This window comes from Drosophila mauritiana, unplaced genomic scaffold (assembly GCF_004382145.1).
Source record: "Drosophila mauritiana strain mau12 unplaced genomic scaffold, ASM438214v1 U_75, whole genome shotgun sequence".
Lineage (NCBI taxonomy): Eukaryota > Metazoa > Arthropoda > Insecta > Diptera > Drosophilidae > Drosophila > Drosophila mauritiana.
The window spans coordinates 986-8,482 of record NW_022881514.1 but is presented as its reverse complement, the minus strand read 5'-3'; the positions used below and the strand labels follow the sequence as shown (position 1 = coordinate 8,482).

Below are 7,497 nucleotides of genomic sequence, written 5' to 3'. Positions count from 1 at the left end.
TAACAAAACGTTAAGGTATGGACCATTTTGTTATAATTGATAAATAAAATGAATATTTAAATTCAGATTTGTTTAGAGCTAGAACATAACATTCTCTAGGTTTGAGTGTCACAATACTAAAACAAATTTAAAACACAATCGTTTAGCATGCACTAATTTGCTTTAAGTGATTGCTGCTAACGCTGCTAATTATACACCAATTTGCTTTAAGTAATGCACGGCAACGCTGAATATTATGAAAAACATAACAAAATATAATGCTTATGGTAAGCAATTGGTTGTTGCTTTATGAAATTGAAGATTTGATTAGAGCTAGAACTAGAAATCTCTAATTCTGATGTTTACAATGCTGGAAAAATATTAAATAACAAAACGTTAAGGTATGGACCAATTTTGTATAATTCATAAATAAAATAAATATTTAAATGCAGATTTGTTTAGAGCTAGAACATACCATTCTCTAGCTTTGAGTGTCACAATACTAAAACAAATTTAAAACACAATCGTTTAGCATGCACCAATTTGCTTTGAGTGATTAATTGCAACGCTGCTAATTATCAACCAATTTGCTTTCAGTGATGCACTGCAACGCTGATAATTATGAAAAACATAACAAAATATAATGCTTATATTAAGCAATTGGTTGTTGCTTTATGCAATTGAAGATTTGTTTAGAGCCAGAACTAAAATTCTCTAGGCTTGATGTTTACAATGCTGGAACAAATTTAAATAACAAAACGTTAAGGTATGGACCATTGTGTTATAATTGATAAATAAAATGAATATTTGAATGCAGATTTGTTTAGAGCTAGAACATAACATTCTCTAGGTTTGAGTGTCACAATACTAAATCAAATTTAAAACATAATCGTTTAGCATGCACCAATTTGCTTTGAGTGATTAATTGCAACGCTGCTAATTATCAACCAATTTGCTTTCAGTGATGCACTGCAACGCTGATAATTATGAAAAACATAACAAAATATAATGCTTATATTAAGCAATTGGTTGTTTCTTTATGCAATTGAAAATTTGTTTAGAGCCAGAACTAAAATTCTCTAGGCTTGATGTTTACAATGCTGGAACAAATTTAAATAACAAAACGTTAAGGTATGGACCATTTTGTTATAATTGATAAATAAAATGAATATTTAAATTCAGATTTGTTTAGAGCTAGAACATAACATTCTCTAGGTTTGAGTGTCACAATACTAAAACAAATTTAAAACACAATCGTTTAGCATGCACTAATTTGCTTTAAGTGATTGCTGCTAACGCTGCTAATTATACACCAATTTGCTTTAAGTAATGCACGGCAACGCTGAATATTATGAAAAACATAACAAAATATAATGCTTATGGTAAGCAATTGGTTGTTGCTTTATGAAATTGAAGATTTGATTAGAGCTAGAACTAGAAATCTCTAATTCTGATGTTTACAATGCTGGAAAAATATTAAATAACAAAACGTTAAGGTATGGACCAATTTTGTATAATTCATAAATAAAATAAATATTTAAATGCAGATTTGTTTAGAGCTAGAACATACCATTCTCTAGCTTTGAGTGTCACAATACTAAAACAAATTTAAAACACAATCGTTTAGCATGCACCAATTTGCTTTGAGTGATTAATTGCAACGCTGCTAATTATCAACCAATTTGCTTTCAGTGATGCACTGCAACGCTGATAATTATGAAAAACATAACAAAATATAATGCTTATATTAAGCAATTGGTTGTTGCTTTATGCAATTGAAGATTTGTTTAGAGCCAGAACTAAAATTCTCTAGGCTTGATGTTTACAATGCTGGAACAAATTTAAATAACAAAACGTTAAGGTATGGACCATTGTGTTATAATTGATAAATAAAATGAATATTTGAATGCAGATTTGTTTAGAGCTAGAACATAACATTCTCTAGGTTTGAGTGTCACAATACTAAATCAAATTTAAAACATAATCGTTTAGCATGCACCAATTTGCTTTGAGTGATTAATTGCAACGCTGCTAATTATCAACCAATTTGCTTTCAGTGATGCACTGCAACGCTGATAATTATTAAAAACATAACAAAATATAATGCTTATATTAAGCAATTGGTTGTTGCTTTATGCAATTGAAGATTTGTTTAGAGCCAGAACTAAAATTCTCTAGGCTTGATGTTTACAATGCTGGAACAAATTTAAATAACAAAACGTTAAGGTATGGACAATTTGTGTATAATTCATAAATAAAATAAATATTTAAATGCAGATTTGTTTAGAGCTAGAACATAACATTCTCTAGGTTTGAGTGTCACAATACTAAATCAAATTTAAAACATAATCGTTTACCATGCACCAATTTGCTTTGAGTGATTAACTGCAACTCTGCAACGTTGAATATTATGAAAAACAAAACAAAATAGAATGCTTATAATAAGCAATTGCTTTATTGCTTTATGCTATTGAAGATTTGTTTAGTGCTAGAACTAGAATTCTCTAGGCTTGATGTGTACAATGCTGGAACAAATTTAAATAACAAAACGTTAAGATATTAACCATTTTGTTATAATTGATAAATAAAATGAATATCTGATTATGGAAAACATTAAAAGTTTAAGCTATTGCGTTGTTTAAATTCAGATTGGTTTAGAGCTACAACATACCATTCTCTAAGTTTGAGTTTCACAATACTAAAACAAATTTAAAACAAAATCGTTTAGCATGTACCAATATGCTTTGAGTGATTTTTTTTTTTTTAATATTTTCAGCGCCTGTTGGTGCTGTCATTTTATTGTTTTTTTTTTTTTTTTTAATATTTTCAGCGCCTGTTGGTGCTGTCATTTTATTGTACTCTGATTTTAGTTTTTTTTTAAATATATAGTTACAATTTATGGCATTTTACAGTTTTGGATCGGCGGCGGTTGTGCGCGCCATGGCTATAAGAGTTATTTAAGAATTACAATTTCGAGGACAATTTTGATTTGCTTGGCAGCAGTTATCCGCGCCATGATTTAAGTTAGGATTTTACGTTAAGTAGACTTAGCTTATGGTAGTTGAAATTTTTATAAGTAGTAGTAGTTTTAAGCTTAATTTTTTTTTTTTAATATTTTCAGCGCCTGTTGGTGCTGTCATTTTATTGTACTCTGATTTTAGTTTTTTTTTAAATATATAGTTACAATTTATGGCATTTTACAGTTTTGGATCGGCGGCGGTTGTGCGCGCCATGGCTATAAGAGTTATTTAAGAATTACAATTTCGAGGACAATTTTGATTTGCTTGGCAGCAGTTATCCGCGCCATGATTTAAGTTAGGATTTTACGTTAAGTAGACTTAGCTTATGGTAGTTGAAATTTTTATAAGTAGTAGTAGTTTTAAGCTTAAGTAATTTAATAAGAGAAAATTTCTAGTATTAGGGGGAAACAGTTTTGGGTGGATGTATATTCTAAATTAAATTGTTGTGGCATAGGATTCCAGCGATGAGACTCTAGCTGATGGCGGCGACGACGAGCAGTTGCTATCATCCGAGGAGATAGATAGCACTGTTGCCCATCCTTCACTTTGGTCTCCATTATGTCCGTCCATTTTGTATGCTGCGTTTCCTCGTGTTCACTTTGGGTAGCTGTTTCACTGGCGCCTCTGTCGGATTTTTAATCACCACTGACGCGCCGTTTTGGTCGGGAAGCCTAGGCGGGCTATTGGACTTCGATAAATCGGAGGGAAAAAAACACGGCTAGTAATCGGCGTTCTGGCGATTTTCCCGTCAGAATGGTTACCGATATATCGCTTCGCGTTGGCCGATGTCATTGGTCATTATCAGCAGCTGGTCTCACTACTCCTGGGCTTCGATAAATCGGAGGTAAAAGCAACTTAGCTGGTAATCGATGTTCTGGCATTTTTCCCGCCAGAAACGTTATCGATATCCTGCTTCGCGTTAGCCGGTATTCCAGGTCATTCTCGGTAGCTGGTCTCACTACTACTTGGAAAGGGAAAAAGAAATCATATGTTACCTTTGTTGATGTAAATTGTGATGTAGTTTTCTCCTTTTTGGTACCGCAAACTAAATATTATTATTTCTTTCAGCGTCGCTGTTCATCGCGCCACCGCGGAGATGCCATCGTGTACCAGGCATCGGCCAATCTGGCCCGTCAGGCCTGATGCAAGCGTCCAGTCTGTGGCGGGTGGAAAAATGCGCCGCAGTCCAGCGTCGTCTGCAGGAAAAGCTCCGGTTTGCCAGGAATGCAGTTACATACAAATCTGAAGGGACAAAACTGATCCAGATTTCTTTCTTCCAGATTTGATACGCCGGTGATTGTTGTCCAGGATGATTGTCCAGTGGTCAGGTAATGAGTCGGAAAAACAATGATCAGCTGGCTCGCCAATATATTCTGACATCCGGAAGGAAGGATTTGTCCGCAGGATAATCGACGTCTCATACGTCGTACAGGCGAACCTGTTGGCAAGGAATGCGACTGCGGCAGAACCATTCCCTGTTACTGCTGTCGCTGCCGCCGCTGCTGTTGTTGCATTATGGTGGTGGCTGCGTCGCCGCCGCTGTTGCTGCTGGTGGTGAAAGCGTCGCTGCTGTTGTTGTTGCTGGTGGTGACTACTTCGCTGCTGTTGCTGTTGATGGTGGTGGCTGCGTCGCTGCTGTTGCCGCTGCTGGTGGCGACCGCGTCGCTGCTGTTGTTGCTGCTGGTGGTGACTGCTTCGCTGCTGGTGGTGACTGCGTCGCTGCTGGTGGTGTCTGCGTCGCTGCTGGTGGTGACTGCGTCGCTGCTGGTGGTGACTGCGTCGCTGCTGGTGGTGACTGCGTCGCTGCTGGTGGTGACTGCGTCGCTGCTGGTGGTGACTGCGTCGCTGCTGTTGCTGTTGGTGGTGGTGACTGAGTCGCCGCTGTTGCTGCTGCCGGTGGCGACTGCGTCGTTGCTGTTGTTGCTGCTGGTGGTGACTGCGTCGCTGCAGTTGCTGCTGATGGTGGTGACTGCGTCGCTGCTGATGGTGGTGACTGCGTCGCTGCTGTTTCCGCTGCTGGTGGCGACCGCGTCGCTGCTGTTGTTGCTGCTGGTGGTGACTGCGTCGCTTCTGGTGGTAACTGCGTCGCTGCTGGTGGTGACTGCGTCGTTGATGTTGCTGCTGATGGTGGGACTGCTTCGACGCTGTTGCTGTTGCCGGTGGCGGCTGCGTCGCTGCTGGTGGTGACTGCGTCGCTGCTGGTGGTGACTGCGTCGCTGCTGGTGGTGACTGCTTCGCTGCTGTTGCTGCTGTTGTTGCTGGTGGTGGTGACTGCGTCGCTGCTGTTGTTGCTGATGGTGGTGACTGCGTAGCTGCTGGTGGTGACTGCGTCGCTGCTTGTGGTGACTGCGTCGCTGCTGGTGGTGACTGCGTCGCTGCTGATGGTGACTGCGTCGCTGCTGGTGGTGACTGCGTCGCCACCTTGTGTACCCGATCAGCTGAGGGCTAGCGCCAGTGTCTCCGTTCGCGTTTATAAGACGCTGCTGTTGCTGCTGTATTAGCTACGGGCTGGCGGGCGGTGCTGACCTGGAGACGTCGTTGAGCTGCTATCCGGCCGGATCGTCGTCGTCTTCGCCATTATACGGTTCGTTGTTGCTGTTTGCCGCACCGCCACGGAGACGCTAGCTTGAATGGAAATAGCCTGCCTGGCCCGTCTACCCTGATGCGAGCATACAAACTGCAGCTGGAGGGAGGCATTCGTCGAGTCCAACGTCGTTGCCAGGAGACATGCTAGGTTAGCCAGGAATGCACTTTTGGTACACGACTGTGAAAAATGGATGGATAATACAAGTTTTCTTCTTTCCAGGGTAAAACGCCTCTGTTAACTGGTCCAGTGTGTTGACCAGGGTCAAGACAAAAGGTCGGGTCGTCAAAATTTCCAAGTGGCTGTTGAGGCGAGAAAACTCCCTGCTGTTGCTGCAGCTGTTTGTTGTTACTTCTGCTGGGGAATGTGTTTACGCCTGCTGATCCCGTTTATTAATGAAGGCGCTACTTGTTGCTGCTGAACTGGCATCGGAGTGGTGGGCGAGAGACAAGTTGGCATCATTCTCGAGGCTCCCATCAGGCCTGGTCATCTTAAGTTCCAGTGTCACTGATCACCACATCCTACGCGGTGATGCCAGCATGTATCAGGCGTCGGCCATTCGGGTCCGTCAGCCCTGATGCAGGCATCCCAATTTTGGCAGGAAGGAAAACAAGCGCCGCAGTTCTGGTGCTTTTACAGGACACGCCGGTTTTCAGGAATGAAATTTTATTGTATATTTTAGGAAAGAGAAGGAGAACTAAAAAATTATTCTCTTTCTTTCAGGAAAGCGGTGGTGAAGTGCCAGACTAAGCGGCAGATGGAGCCATCATAAAGCGGAGATTGTTTCAGGCACAAATCCATCAGTTTGGAATGAGAGACGGATCACCAGTGATGCATTCACCATCTCGCCAGGATAGCGCAATTCGAGTGCGCAGTCTATATCATCCAGTAGGTGTTATAAGTTAAATTTTACCATTTATATGTAAGACATTTCCCTTTTTTAAAATAACCTGAGTGAGCCTTTAGCCTTTTTTATTTATTTCTTTTCTATTTATATGTTTTGCCACCCCTTCCGCCAGTTTTGGTTAATTCTGTCTTTTGCTTTTCTCTGATTTATTTTAATTCTGTTCCTGGTCTCCTTCGTAGTCGGGTAAGATTATTCTCTGTACATTTAGTGGTTGTCTTTTAAATCTTTCTATTATTTCCTGTCTGGTTAGATCGCCCCTTCTATATTGCTTATTGTATAGGTTGATTTCTGATTCACACCATCTATCTGGAGGCCACTTTTGGCTTTCCCTTTCCCTTCTTTCGCTCTCTTCCTGTTTTTTTATTCTTCTAAGCTCTTCCTCTTCTTCCTCTAGTCTCAGTAGGGTGGGGAGTTCGATTAGATGTGTTTGCCTTATTTTATCTCTCTCACTTCGCTTTTTTAGGGTTCTGCAGTCGTCTAGATCAGGGATTTTTAGAAGTTTAGGTGAGAGGGTTTGTCCAGTCTGTTTTAGGGTGATATGGTCCCTTGTCATTTTCAAGTACCTCTGCCTGCTTCTTACTAATCTGTTCGGGATAAAGTGCCTAGAGAAGATCCTGCGAACAGCTATATTTGGGTGTGATTTTATGGTTTCTGAGAACCTGTGGACAGCCTGTTGGTAGAATTCTTCTACTGTTTTGACTCCAAATCGTTCCCTTATAGTTTCGTTTTTCGTATATCTTCCCGCTCTAAATATGTCTCTCATTTTCTTATTTTCCGCAACTTGTATACGTCTTATCTGTGCATCCGTAACAAGGGGACCCCAGGCTGCTATTGCATACTGCCATATTGGTGACAGGACTGACTTAAGGATCAGCATTTTAGTCTTTGTAGGGAGTTTGCTCCTTCCGTTTAAGACCCATGTCAATTTTCTGTAGGCTGTAGTGTATTTGCCCACCAGCTTTGTGACGTGTGAACTAAGGGTTAGCTTGCTGTCAAGGATTACGCCA

General features: G+C 40.7%; 1 long non-coding RNA gene across 1 annotated transcript; it reads left to right on the top strand.

Annotated features, from left to right (window-relative positions):
- Positions 1–5,344: 5,344 nt before the first annotated feature.
- LOC117149923 lies at positions 5,345–6,548 on the top strand. The gene is made up of 2 exons (XR_004460619.1): positions 5,345–5,733; positions 5,806–6,548. It is a non-coding gene; the product is annotated as an uncharacterized LOC117149923 (long non-coding RNA).
- Positions 6,549–7,497: the final 949 nt, after the last annotated feature.